The sequence below is a fragment of the Acomys russatus genome, chromosome 21 (assembly GCF_903995435.1).
Source record: "Acomys russatus chromosome 21, mAcoRus1.1, whole genome shotgun sequence".
Lineage (NCBI taxonomy): Eukaryota > Metazoa > Chordata > Mammalia > Rodentia > Muridae > Acomys > Acomys russatus.
The window spans coordinates 39,883,625-39,898,984 of record NC_067157.1 but is presented as its reverse complement, the minus strand read 5'-3'; the positions used below and the strand labels follow the sequence as shown (position 1 = coordinate 39,898,984).

Genomic DNA, 15,360 nt, shown 5'->3' with positions numbered 1-15,360 from the left:
CTTTCTTTAAAATAAACAAAACAGTTTCTATTTCTAATCATATGTTTCTGGTGTACTCTTTTATCCTAGGACATGGTGGGTAGGATCAAGGACCCTCTGAACTCAGCCCCAGAGGCATGGTACTAATAGTGTTGGTCCTCCTCATAATTCTGGGGTTTCTCGCTGTTTCTCTGACTGCCATGCATAACTCAAAAGGTATAATACATCCTCCCTCCCTCCCGTATCCCTCCTCTTGACAGCTGTGGGATTTCAGCTTGCCTGTCATGTTGTTTTTTTCCTCTCAAAATTTAATAAAATTGTCCTCAAGCTTCTTTTTTGACTCCATTTAAAAGTTCTTTTATTAATGAGACTAAAAGCCCAAAGGGAAACATTGGTTTCCCCGGCAACGGTGATAAACTAGTGATGCATCCTACATCCGTTGGAATTTTAGGTTAGACGAAAAGAAGCACCTGTTTGTTGTAAGGAGTGGAAGGTTTGGGGGTGGGGAAGAAGAGGAGGAGGAGGAAGGCTAGGGACGTAGCTTGGTAACAAGGTGCTTATCTAGCACTTAGTAAGTCCTGGGGTATAATCACTAGCAGTGCCCAGGGGAGATGATGGGTCATGATTTCTTGTTTGTTTTGTTTTTTCCCGAGTGCTGGGATTAAAGGCGTTCGCCACCATGCCCGGCTGTTCATGATTTCTGAAGAGGCTCTGATAACTGGGGTGTGAGCTAGAAGCCCTTTGAAAAGGAGCGGGTCCTGCAGCCTTGAAAGCAGGATGTTAGGATGGCACTCTGGTAATCAAAGTGGGGGGGGGGTTGGGGAAAGAAAAAGAAAGAATGAGAAACAGGTACTTGAGAGGAAAGCCAGTCAAAAGTGGAGGAGTCTTCAAGAAACTCTGTCTGAAGGTAGACCGAAAAAAAGTCTAATGCCAAGGGAAGGAGCCTAGACTCAAAATATTGAGGACAATGGGAATTTCTGTGTAGAGCTTTCCTGTTTAAAGTTATGCTATTAGAAGTCTGACCTTGGAACAATGTATAGATTGGACAGAACTGGATGGACTAGGGTTGGATATAAAAGAAAGGATGGAGGGAAGGAATAAACGGGACAGAATGGAGAAGTATGCTTTGTGTCTTTAGAGAATGAAACCAGGACAACCAACTAGAGGGAAATAGAAATAAAAACAACAGAAAGAAGCAAAACAGAAGAAACGTTCATCTGAGAAAAGAAAATGGTTCTATAGCTTGAATTGCATGCCTCCCCCGCTCAGTGTGTGACCTCATTTAGAAGTGGGGGCCTTTACAGGGGTAACCAAATTAAAAATGAGTTCAGGAGCATGGGCTCTAATCCAACACGACTGGTGTATTTATAAAACGGGGAAATTTGCTCAGAGACAGACGTTCACGCAGGAAGAATGTCACGTGAGCAGGAAGCCAGACACTGGGGTGAGAAGCCAAGGAACCCCTAAGATTGCCAAGCACCCCTCAGGAACTGAAGGTCAGGTGTGGAGCAGACACTGGGACTGAAGCAGCTCGCCCGCTACCGTGAGGTCGGCCTCCACCCAGCACTGGGACAATGGACTTCCGGTGTGTAAGATAGCCCTTTGTGGGGCTGGAGACACAGCTCAGCTGCTGACTAATCTTTTAAATTTACATTTTAACTTCGTTTAGCAAAAGCAGTTCAGGTGTTTCTTGTGCGCATAGTAAAAAGATATTTCTAGGTATATCTAGATTATCTCTCTTACATTTTATTTTATAATCTGATTTTCCCACAATGAACATTTGAAAGCTTCAGACCCAAGTCATTTGATGAACTAGCTTAAAATTAACATTTCAATTAGTATTTTAGATAATCCAACTAGAGGTAAAGTCTAGGAACTGGTTTATTTTTGCCTTAAATTTAAAATTTTGGGAGTCTTGTATTTTAGGGTAAGGAAAATAGTGGAACAGGAAGGGTTAAGTGGGGTAGGATAGGAGGGCATTGTGGAGGGGCACTAATTAACACTGGAGGTCTTTGAAAAATGCCACATGGAAACCTTCTACTGTAGAAGCTTCTTAAAATGTATACATATACATGCATAAAGGAAGGTTAAATGGAGTTACTCTATAATTGGGGGGGGGGGACGACAATATGCCCCTAAACAGGATAGGCTATCAAACAAAAGGCTGAATGCTGTCTGTGAGGTTGCAAGACTCCGCCCAAGCATCATGTGCTACTCACATTGCTCTCTCGGTGATCCTCCAGAGCGTGATGGTAAGACTCCTCTGCAGAAGACACCTCATACGTGAGTCATGGGACAAGGAGAGATCAAGCTGATACCAACCTGGAAGCTTCATCTCCATAGTTTTCATAGTGATAGATGATTCTATTTGTACTCTTGGGGGAGAAAAATACTCAGTGGTCTTACCCAGCTGTGGACCCTGTGAGCTAGAGTAACAGCTGGCCTAGCAAAATATACCCACAGCAGCCATAATGGCATGGATGTTATGGGAGTGACCAACCAAGTATTGATTAAATTTTAAAGCCTACTCCAAAAGATAGAACTCATACCTGTTGCTGTTAACTAGGCCTAAAGCTCATGACTCAGTAGGTTATAGGCCCCAAGGGGAGAACCTAGGACTATGAGTCTTCTAAACGGACATAGTAGTATACTGATTCTTAAGTTCTTTATACTCATGGATTAGTGTGTCTCTAATATCTCATCAGAGTTTTGTTTTGCTTGCAGTAGATGATGTTCAATGCAGAGACCTAAAACTAGTCAACATGTAGTGAATAAGAAAAGGTAGAGTTCTCAGCTCTAAATGGAGCATCACACTTCCTACACCCAAGGCACAGTGATCATTCCACAGGATCAGGTCAGAAGGGTTGTATGAGCCAGAGGTAGCTGATATTTTCAGCCTAACAGTGTTTGCTGTGCATGACCGGCCCATTATACACATGAACTCACAACGTGACTGTGGGCATAAGACTTGTATAAGATGAAGCCAACCCATATCCCAGAGTGGACAGGGGAAAGGCTCTTGAAGTCCCACCTCTTGCTGATGTGCTTCTGGCAAATGATGGCCTCTGGGGGAATGGAGGGGGAGTTTTCTTCAGGGATGTGTCCCCTGAGTGGCCACCCATGCCCTGCCCAATAGATGGTTCTACATCCATGCACACAGAGACAACGCTAAGTGGACTCTGTGTGTGTGTGTGCGTGTGTGTGTGTGTGTGTGTGTGCGTGTGTGTGTGTGAGAAAGAGAGAGGGGGCATAGAAAAGGAATTGGAGAAGAGGGAATGGGTGGGGATAGATTTAATCAAAACATTGCATACATATAAAAAACCTTCCAATACAAAAGGTGAGGAAGCGTTTGGAGAAGACAGCCAGCATCAACCTCTATATTCTCTAGGTGCACACATTAATGTGTACACACACACACACACACACACTTACATATCACAATAAACAAAAACAAAACAAAACCTAATCCATCTGGCTGCTCAGAAACGGAATCTGGTCAGCCTGAGCTTCGGCTTAGCCTGGAGGCTCACGCATGGGATATTATTGACAGCTAAGTGACTTGTTACACAGGAACACCTGGAATGCCCAACACCCACAAATAACTACCAACTGTTGTGTATCTTTTGCCAGGCTTCTTCTGTAAGTTGGTAATGATCCTCAAGTACACAGAAATATTAGAAAGCTAAATCTTCCTGAAAAATCATGTACATTTGTGGCAATACTTGCTTCAGTATCTTCATATTTTGGGAAAGACATTTCTTCACGCAGCTCCAGCTTTAATTTTAAGACCTAGTATTCCCAGACACTACTAACTACAAAATACACGGATATAAGCTAAACCCTTCTAGTTATTTCTAAATCACCTGTTTGGTATATCTAAAGCTGTTCCGGCCTGCAGGGTCTTCAATGGGTACCTGTGGAGGGGACAAACAAGTGGGGGGACAGGAGACACAAAGAAATGAGGGCAAGTCTGGATTCTGATCAAACTCCGTTTATTGAAAAATTTCACAGAGTTTATATAGGCACAGAGGCATGGGTATTTGCGTAAGCAAGGGTTGCTATGGATTCCTAACTCTGGAATGCTCCAGCAGCAAGTGTCTACCTTAACAGCTATTATAATCACAAAAGAGGGAGAAATTCCAGAGAGAAAGGGAAATTGTGAAAGATCTGGTTAGTCAGGAAAAAGTTCCAAGAACTGCTGCTCACAGCCAGCTGGCCTTTAATCTGATTTTACCAGTAGTCTTATTGGAAAAGCTAGTTTATAGGCAGAAAGGAGTAGCTCGGGGGTCTTAGAATGACCATCCCCCACAATGAACCACAACAGGTGTCTAACTACCCAACCACGACAGGGTCAGCTGGTTTCTGGTAAATGGCAGACTGCTGGAGAAATAGGAACCTAGGCTCTGACAAGATGGCTGAACATTGGCCATATAGCCTGTCCCCTACATAAAGCCTTTTAAAAAATAATCAAAAATGGTAACTAATGTAGGAGTTATCATTTTATGTCTTTTTCCTGAATACATTTTTGTGTATATGTGTTGATTAGGTTCTTTTTGTCAACTGGACACAAGCTAAGGTCATCTGGGAAGAAGGAACTCAACTGAGAAAATTTCTCCATCAATTATATATTATTATTTATTTTATGTATATAGGTGTTTTGTCTACATGTCTGTGTACCATGTGTGTGCAGTGCCCATGGAAGTCAGAAAAGGAGTTCAGATCTTGGACTGGAGGTAGAGGCAATTGTTAGGTATCATCTGGGTCCTTAGATTTAAATCCTTGTCCTCTGGAAGAGCACCTAATGCTCTTAACTACTGAACCCTCTATCTCCTGTGCAGGTGATTCTGGTTTGTATAAGAAAGTAAATTGAAGGGCGGGACATGGTGGCCCACACCTGTAATCCCAGCACTCGGGAGGCAGAGGCTGGTGAATCACTGTGAGTTTGAGGCCAGCCTGGTCTACAAAGTGAGTCCAGGACAGCGAAGGATAGACAGAGAAACCCTGTCTCAAAAAACAGAACAAAACGAAACAAAAACAAAGCAAACAAAAAAAGAAAGTAAATTGAGCTGCCTTTAATTGTAGTACTTGGGAGGCAGAGGCAGGCAGGTCTCTGAGTTTGAGGCCACTTTAGTCTACAGAGCAAGTTCCAGAACAGCAAAGGCTCCACGGAAAAACCCTGTTTGAGAAACAAAACAAAACACCAACAGCAGCAAAACCACAACCAACCAAAGCAAGCAAGCAGGCAGGCAGGCAAGCAAACTGATTGCACTAAGGGGAGCCAGCCAGTAAGCAGCATTCCTTCATGGTTTCTGTTTTCAGTTCCTGCCTCCAGGTGCTAGGCCTGTTTTCCTTCAATCATGGACTGTCATTAGGATGTGTAATCCAAATGAATATTTTCCTCCCCGAAATTGGTTTTGGTCATAGAGTTTATCACATCAATAGAAAGCAAACTAGAACTGTACATGTGTGTACATATTTATGCGTGTGCACATGTGTGTCATTGTACATGTGGAGCCCAGAGACCAATGTCGGATGACTTCCTCAATTGCTCTTCAGTTTATTTTTTAAGACAAGGTTTGATGGTCTGAGTGAGAATGGGCCCCCTAAGTTCATCTGTTTGAATGATGGGCCCTACATAGTGGCAATGTTTTGGGAAGGATTAGGAGATGTGGCCTTGTTGAAGGAAGTAGGTCACTTGGGGGGGGGTGGACTTTGAGGTTTTAAAAACTTACAGCAGGCTGAGTCCTTCTACCCTGGCCCCCAGCCTGCCTCCAGCTTGGGGATCAGGACATATGCCCGTAGCAATTGCTCCAGCTCCGTGAATGCTGCCATGTTCCTCAGCATGATGCTCATTGGTCTCCTCCTGAACTGTAAGCAAGCCCCCAATAAGTGCTTTCTTTTATAAGTTGCCTTGGTCATTATGTTTCTTCACATTAGTAGGAACTAAGTAACTAAGTAACAGTAACTAAGAACCAACGTGGCTCCCTGACCTTGGAACTTGGCAATTTGTCTAGACTGACCCTTCAGCAAGAGAGGGGTCCTCCTGAGTCTGTCTCCCCAGAAATAGCATTACAGGGATGCACTGACAAAGACAGCTTTAAAAAAATATGGGTTTTTATATTTGTGCCGCAGGTTCCATGTCCTCAGCCCTAAATGCACACATTTCTTAACAAGACAATATTCTTCCAGGAGAGCCTTCAGAATCTAATACAGAGCCAGGCGTGGTGGCGCACAGCTTTAATCCTAGACCCGGGAGGCAGAGGCAGGCAGATCGCTGTGAGTTCGAGGCCAGCCTGGTCTACAAAGTGAGTCCAGGATGGCCAAGATAACACAGAGAAACCCTGTCTCGAAAAACCGAAACAAACAAAACAAACAGAATCTAATACAGCTATCTAAGAGAATGAGGACAGTTTTCTGGGCATTTTATAAAATAATTTTGTTTGGTTTATCCATTGATGTTTCCTTACACCCCACAATATGTGACCATTCTACTTTCAGGGAAATTGCTAGACCATGACTAGTTAGTTAGTTCATTGCAACTGACTTTGATTGAAATGTCAAGAAGTACCATGCCTTTAATCCCAGTACCCCTGGGGGGCAAAGGCAGGCAGATCGCTGTGAGTTCGAGGTCAGCTTGGTCTACAAAGCGAGTCTAGGACAGCTGAGGCTACACAGAGAGACCCTGTCTCAAAAAAATCAAACCAAACCAATAACATCAACAAAAATGTCAAGAAACAAGAGAAGCAAATGCAAGGGGGGAAAGTCTTGTAGCACTTGAGTGTTGTTTTGGTCAATTGGCAGGCAAAGTCATAGAGGACAACAGCAGCAAGAAATCCTCTTTAGTAACCCAGGACTCACTGTTCAGGATGAGTTTTGATATCCATGAAAAAGGAGTATGATACACACACACACACACACACACACACACACACAAAGAAAAAAGAAAACTCAAGTGATTTGCACAAGCACACAGTACACACAAGAACAGAGGGACAAATTGTTAACCTGCCCCAGCTAGGAAGGAAGCAAACAAAGCTTGGACTTAGGGACCTGGTTCGTTCTTCAAGTCAGCGACATGGAAAAACAGAAAGACTAAAAAGGACTTCAGAGCTCAAACCCAAAGCAGCGGTTGGAATTTATGTACTTTACAATTTAACCAAAATACAAGACAAACTAACTGGGGGAAACATATTCGAGACAGAGACAATTTTAGTCTGGAGGGAGTAGGAATCATGCGATGCCGTTGTGACTATCAGCATTGGTGATGATAAAATGGCTTTGTAATAGCATTGTGTGCCCCGTTCATATACTGTGTGAAGAAGCCCATGTTTCCCTTTCACAAAACACTTTTATAATGGCATAGTGAGACAGGGAGGGGTAGAATAAACTGATTTCGGGACAGTCCCCCTACTCTGCTTCTTCCTGCTCTCTCTATCTGCTCCTCCCTCCCGTTTTTGCAAGGGAGTCCTATGGGTGTTCATTTTACTGTTTCTATGCATGTTTAAATTTTTATAACAAAATTTCTTTTCAAGATGACTGGCATATTGCTTTGAAATTTTAATATTCCCTTATTGTAGGTAAAAATATTATAACTGTATGCGATTTTAGACCGATACAATTAAATTATTCAAGGTAGAAGTTGGATTTTTATATCATGCCCTTGTCAGAAATAAAGGATCATGGGATGATTAATAGCATCGTGCTGTTAATCAAGGTATCTGTATATGTCTGTTCAAATTTATTTTGGCAAAATTATCTTTAAAATAGTCACATTTTATAATGCAAGACAAAACTAGACATGTACCATAAAAATAAATTAGCCAAGTTTATTCTAAGTGTACTTTTAATAGCATTTGGGAGGCACGTTGGAGAAAAGGAGTCATGAGAAGGCTCCAAGCTTGCACATGTGAGTGTCCGGGAGAAGGGTGATGGTATTTTTCTGAGGCAGTCACTAGGTAATCCAGATTGGCCTTAGACTCATAATCTTCCAACCTCAGCTTTCTGAGTACTTGAAGGTATGTGTGCCAGCACTCCTGCTCCAGAGTGGTTAGTATGGTAAGTCACCGAGTTCCACTCTGAATACTGAGTGAGAGAGGCTGGCGGACACCATGGGGAAAGATGTACAATAGGAACAAGGGTACGTGAGCATCCTTCAGGGATACTGATTTGGAACTGTATGTCTAGCAATGGTTTACAATTGTCTTAACAATGACATGAGAGGGAAGCAGGTAGAGATAAGATGGAGGGAATGGTCTAGCCATGAGGGACCTCATGTTTGGGAAAGGATAGAGATGAAGGAATTTTCAGTGTTAAGAGAACCATACAATACCAGGCAACAAACTGTCATGGATCCTCTTATTTCCTCAGCACAGAAATAATATCTTTGTGACAACAGTTTTGTGTAGGATTTCCTTTTGTTTCTTAATATAATAACTGTGCTTAGAAATGAGTGAGATTTCCTTGGGTTGCTTGCAGTTCTTGTCCCCCTTTTTTTCAGCAGGTGAGTCATAGTTAGTATTTCAATTGCTGTGATGAAACACCATAACCAAAAGCAACCTGGGGAGGAAAGTGGCTTACACTTCCACAGCATAGTCCATCATAGTCCATCATAGTCAGGACAAGAAATCAGAAGGAAGGAACCTGGAGGCAGGAGCTGATGCAGAGGCCGTGGACCAAGGGCTGCTTACAGGCTTTCCCAGCCTGCTTTCTTATACAACCCAGGACCACCTGCCCAGACCCCACCCACAACAGGCTGGGCCTCCGACCCCCATTAATCACTAATAAGAAAATGCCTGACCCAGTTTGTCTACAGCCTGATCTTACTGAGGCATTTTCTCAAACTGAGGCTCCCTCCTCTCAGACGACTCTAGCATGTGTTAAGTTGACATCAAAGTAGTCAGTACAAGTACGATTACAGAAAATCATGAGTGTACAAATCCTTCCTTTGAGCCGGGCACAGTGGCACATACCCAGCACTCAGGGAGGCCGAGTCAGGCGGATCTTTGTAAGTTCCAAGCTAGCTTGGTCTGCAGAGCCAGTCCAGGATAGCCAAGGCTACAGAGAGAAACCTTGTCAAGAAAGCCAAAATAAATAAAAATTAAATAATTCTGCCTTGGCGAGGTTACCATGACGGTTAATACTGTCACCTTGACAGCACCTACATTCACCTACTCCTGTTTAGGTTAGCCTCAGTGTATGGATTAGGCTAACTCAGGTGGGATGACCCACCCTAACTGTGGGTGACAAAATCTCATGAGTTGGGATCCGAGACTGACTGAAAAGGGCAAAGTGAATGGATTCAGGATTCAATTAAGCTGGCAACCAAGATTGGCTACCACTGCTGGTGTTTTCATTTGCTTTCTGTTGATGTGATAAAGATCCAGACCAAAATGAACTTGGAAAGAAAGGAGTTTATTTTGTAGGGGCAAAATTAATGCCATATCTGATATGTAATTTATATTCTGCAATTAATGATGGTCTGTATGAGAACTTGTTCTCTGGGTGCCCTTCTCCCTGTGTTCTGGAAATGACACCTGCCAGCTCTCCAGAAACTGCACCTGAACAGTTAGATACAATTAATGCCCAATGATCCTATGAAATAAAACAACTTCCCTGGAGATTCAGCCTCCACCCAACCTGCCTGAAGGTTGAAATTCCTGAGACTCACAACTTTCCCTGGAGATCCAGCTTCCACCCAACCTGCCTGAAGGACTGCATTCCTGAGACTCACGACTCCCTGCTTATGGTTTTGTCCGTACTTCCCTGTGACCCCACCCCTAATTACAGTTTTTCCTTATAAACCCATTGTCCTTGAAGCTCTGATATCACTCTCCTATCCTGCTGTGTCAGGAAGGATTGTGATCTGAAGCTCTGAGCCCATAATACAGGACCCTGTGTATATTGCATCGGTATCAAGTCTTGGTGGTCTTTTTGGGGGGGGGGTCTCACGATCTGGGTAATCTCAGCATAACAATTACATCTTTCAGCTCATCACGAAGGGAAATAGGGCAGGACCTCTAGCCAGAACCTGGAGGCAGGAATTTAAGCAGAGATTAAGGAGGAATGCTGCTCACTGGCTTGCTCTCCTTGGCTTGCTCAGACTTCTTATACAAGGTAGGACCACGTGATCAGGGGTGGCACCACATCAACCATCATGAGGGAAAATAAAAAGTTCTTATAGCTAGAAGGAAGAAATTACTAAAAAGTCCTTTGCAGTAGTTTCTACAAGCCCCAGCTGGAGTCTTGAGCCTGTTAGCACCCCCCCCCACACACACACAAAGTTAGTCTCCCAGCCCCTCCCTGCAACACCAGGCAGGAGATGGCTATTGGTGTCATAGCCCAATGTCCCAATCACTTGAATAGATTATATTATGACTGTCATGAAAGATCATGTCGTCCAGTGATTCTCAACCTTCCTATTGCTGTATGTGACCCCTTAATACAGTTCCTCGTATTGTGGCGACTCCGCAATCATAACATTATTTTCCTTGCTACTTCATAACCATAATTTTGCTACTGTTATGAATTTTAATGTAAATATCTGCTCTGCAGCTGGTCTTAGGCGATCCCCGTGAAAGGGGGTTGAGCCCTACAGGCTGAGAACTGCTGATGCCCGTTGCAGTTGGGAACCTTTGTTTTCTGGCCAGTCAGAGGACTTGCTTGCATTAGCTCATTAAGAGTGAAGGCTGTCTGCAGAACTGGAGGGCCTCAGAACATGCCCACAGAAAGAGCGTGTTCCACGCACTGGAACATGAGTTCCTCCTGTCTCCCTCATGAGCGCATTATCAAGCACTGGGGTGGGGCTTGACTCATTCCCCTGCACAGAGCTGACCATGGTAAGCCAAGGCAAATGAGCCTGCAGTCAGATTACACAGGGTAACCGCTAAGCCTAGCTCTTTTTCCTCTGTCAGAGCTGCTATTGAATCTTTTCCTGGGACCCTTGGAAAAACAGCACCTATCAAGCCCTGTGTGTCTCAGCCCTTTGGGGGAGTGGGGCCAGGGGTCGAATGACCCTTTTACAGGAGTCACCTAAGACCACGGGAAAATACAGATATTCACATTATGATTCACGACAGTAGCAAATTTACAGTTATGAAGTAGTGACAAAAAAAAATTTATGGTTAGGGGGGCAGGGGTCACCACAACATGAGGATTTGTGTTAAAAGGTCACAGCATTAGAAAGGTTGAGAACCGCTGCCCTGTCTTTTGGAAGATTGCGTGTGGAACCTCTCACGGTGGTCCCTTCATTGCAGTTGCTTTTGCAACTCTTTGAAAGTTCACTTCCTGCCTGAATGCTCCCCTGTTGGAAAAGAGGTAGTGAACTTGTCTTCTCTTCTTGAAGAAGTAACTTCCCACTCACTACCCAGACCAAAGCCTTAGCTGGACTGCCCTGTTCAGACTCTAGGAAGCGCACAGATGGAGGGTTCAAATTTTGTCTTGGGTAGAAAACGCTGCTTCCCCATTTGTTTTGGTCTGCGGGGTCTTCATTGGGTACCTGTGGAGGGGGCAAACAAGTGGGGGGACAGGAGACACAAAGTAATGAGGGCAAGTCTGGATTCTGATCAAGCCCCTTTTATTGAGAATTCTTACAGAGTTTTTATAGGCACTCGGGCATGGGTATTTGAGTAAGCGAGGGTTGCTATGGATACCTAACTCTGGAATGCTCCAGCAGCAAGTATCTACCTTTATAGCTGCTATAATCACAGAAGAGGGAGAAATTCCAGAGAGAAAGGGAAGTTGTAAAAGATCTGGTTAGTCAGGAAAAAGTTCCCGGAACTGCTGCTCACAGCCAGCTGGCCTTTAATCTGATTTTATCAGTAGTCTTATTGGAAAAGCTAGTTTATAGGCAGAAAGGAGTAGCTCAGGGGTCTTAGAATGACTATCCCCCACAACAAACCACAACAGGTGTCTAACTGCCGAACCATGACAGGGTCAGTTGGTTTCTGGTAAATGACAGACTGCTGGAGAAATAGGAACCTAGGCTCTGACAAGATGGCTAAACATTTGGCCATATAGCCTGTCCCTTATTCTCATTCCCACCACCAACAAAACAACACATTAGACTATGGCTTCCATTCCACAATTTAGCTAGGAAAATACCACGTACTTTTGTAATTTTTTTTTTTTTGTAAAGTTTCTTACAAATCGGGAAATCTTCTCCCCCTGAGAGGCAGACAAAGGAGGGCGTGCCTCTCACACCCCACCCCCTCGCTGAGGGCTTGTCATTACTCCATTCTTTCTACCGCTCTCCTTGAGCTCTCTTCTAAAATTTATTTTGACTGTTTTATTAGCTAACAATTACCCAAGAAAGCCAGGCGTGGTGGTGCACGCCTTTAATCCCAGCACTCGGGAGGCAGAGGCAGGCGGATCGCTGAGTTCGAGGCCAGCCTGGTCTACAAAGTGAGTCCAGGATGGCCAAGGCTACACAGAGAAACCCTGTCTCGAAAAACAAAAACAAAACAAACAAACAAACAAACAAAAACCCCAATTACCCAAGAAAGAAAAAAAGTGTGTGTGTGGGGGGGAGACAGCTTTTCATTGTTTTGTCTCCCCCCTCCCCCAAGAACCAAGTGCTTTGAAGGCCTGTGACTTCAGAGGGACCGGGGAATACTATTCTGCCAAGTCTGTTGTGAATGAATCCATCCAGTAGCTTCCTGTCTGTGCCTTGTTTGTGATAGACTCTTTCCTCTTCAGAAAACCGTGTTTGGTGCTTAGTTATCTTGCTAAAGAGAGTTATTTAAGAAGGTGACTATCAAAATTTGATGTCCCTCACTTCCCCACCTTTTCTTTTCCTTTTGCAAGACATGAATGTGTATGTATATATAGATGTGTGTGTGTGTGTATATACATATATGTATACACACTATATATATGTGTGTGTGTGTGTGTGTGTGTGTGTGTATATATATATATATATAATTTTTTTTTTTTTTGAGACAGGGTCTCACTTTGTAGCCTTGGCTAGCCTGGAATGTGCTTTGTAGACCCAGGCATGTTTCAAACTCCTAAGAGATCCACCCGCCTCTGACTCTTGAGTGCTGGGATGAAGGGTGAGTGGTTTACTCTTTTCTTGTAATGAAACAAAAAAGAGGCAGGGCCCATGGGGCCACGTGGGGGAAAGGGGGGCATGACACCTAGGCAGAACTAGATTCAAATCCTGGCTATTGATTTGAATTTGTTTAAGTTAAAATACTTAGAGCATCCATCACTGACTGGAGAGTCACCACAGCAAAGAGATGCGGATATTCAATATGGGAAGGCCCGGAAGTGCTCTTTGCCTTGCTCTCTGACAGGGTTCCTCCCATTTATGTTGTTTGCCTTCATTTCTAAATCTTTGGGCGGGGGTGGGTTGTTGGGGTGGGGGTGGGGGTGGAATGTAAAACCCTTTGCTTGAACTGCTGCCGAATGAATAACTCATGGAAAAAGTAAAAGCACTTGGCTAACAGCGGGCAAATGTGTAGCCCGAAGGCATTGGAGCAGCCCAGTGTTTCACGTACGCTGTCGTCCTTAGTTTGTTGTTGTGCTTGGCTGGGGAAATTTTGCAGTGAGAATTTAGAAACAGGTATTTCAGTGGTACTTTGTTCTTTCACGGGGAATTTCTTCTTCTTTCCTTTTCTTGCCCCAACAAGAGGTTATAGTTACGTATTTACATACCACTCCGAGTGAGCTGGGACCATGGAAAAACCAGGTTCTTGTAATGTGGCAATTCTGTTCTGTGAGACCCGGAGGAAGCTGCAGGGCTTCTCTGTGCCTTCGTTTATGGAGCTCTGACTTGCCATTCTGCTGCGCACGCGTTTGCATTTAAAGCACATTTACTGTGCCTTTTAAACACCGGTCCAGCTACAGAGAAATGAGCCCCCCCCCCCCCAACAGACCACCTGTTGAAGTGTGCCAGGCACCTTTGCACAGCCTCTCACAGGCTCACCTCATTTAATTCTTGCAACCAATTTAATAAAGATTAGAGCAGGGTGTTGGCGCCTGAAGCTAATGATCATTAAGGGCTGGCCTGCCTTGTTAGGAAGCCCAAAACTTTGTGTTTCTCTTGAAGACTTTCTCCCTGCTGCTGTAACGCCCCGGGGGCCTCAGGACACATGGATGGATCGTGGACAGGTATCATGGCGTCCCCACTTCTGGCAGAAAGGGGTAAAGTTAAGCGGCCAAGGTTTGTACACTAATAAAGAGCTGGGTTGGAGCCTGGCCACTGAGGGTGTCTCTAAGCCCCAAGCCCTGATATGGATAATAGGGAGGAAGTCCCGGACCGCCCAGGCTAGGAGGGTTGCTCCGCGCTCGCCCCTCATTCCCTCCCCGCTTTTGGGGTCCAAGCAAGGGGCCCGGTGCCACAGCTGGTGTTCGGCGGGGCAACTTTTACAAGTGTGGGAACTATGAAGCGACAAGAAGACCAGGATTATGGCGCAAGGGGCCGTAGTTGCCATGTGTCGCGCGCAGAGCCAGCGGTGGAAGCGCGGGGCGGGGGGGGGGGGGGCTCCGCTCCTTTGCATGCACCTCAGGATTCCCTTTTCTCCTGGTCCCCGGCGGGGGGAGGGGCCGGTGACGCGGGAGCCAGCAGGGGACCCATCCACCGCGCCCTCTCCCAGTGCAGCAGGGCCCGCGCACCCGCACCCTCTTGATACCTTCTGATCCCTCTACCCCCCTCCAAGCGTGAGAACCTCGAAGTCCCATTGTGGCGGATCCCCTAAGGGACTGAGCTGATGGGAAGAAAGCTGCTGACGGCCGTCGGGGAAGTCCCCACACGCTTCGGAAGAAAAAGGAGAGCGTTTAGGGGTGGGCTGCTCATGCTTCCCGCCGCCGGCCGCCCGCGGTGGCGACATTGGCGACCTCAGGGTTGTGTGGGTTTGGTGCAGGTGCTTCAGGGTAGGGACCTTCGCATGGGAAAGCAATTCCTTGGGTGTCATTCACCCAGTGTGCAGAGGTGGGGGCAGCAGGAGCCACTCCCACTGAACAACAAAACTGAAGTGACAACTGTGGGTGTTTTTCTCGTGTTATGGTATCGAGCATCTACTTGGCTTAATTGAGGGAAAGTTGCAGGAACTGATTTCTGCATCTTCAGAAGAATAAACAATGGCACCACTAAGAGAGTTTGCTTCTATGTTTTAGGAAGACTGTTGGGCCGACACCACAACATGCTAGTTGCTAAAGGCTCCTCCATAGGGTTTTTCTGAGCTAACAGAGCAGGGTTCCATGGGTGGCCTTGAGCATACTTGAGCACAATTGGGAGTGGTCCCTAAGAACTTTGTGTAATGGCGAAATACTATCGAATGGCGGGAAGTGTGTGCAAAGAGGGTATCAGAATAAGAAAAAACTGGTCCGACGTATGTACACAATGCTTTCAGCCAAACGAGAGGAATGTGGAGAGTTGCCCTG

General features: G+C 45.1%; 1 non-coding gene across 1 annotated transcript; it reads left to right on the top strand.

Moving 5' to 3' along the window:
- Positions 1 to 6,748: 6,748 nt before the first annotated feature.
- On the top strand, positions 6,749 to 6,876 carry LOC127205414 (small nucleolar RNA SNORA40). The gene has a single exon (XR_007832629.1). It is a non-coding gene; the product is annotated as a small nucleolar RNA SNORA40 (small nucleolar RNA).
- Positions 6,877 to 15,360: the final 8,484 nt, after the last annotated feature.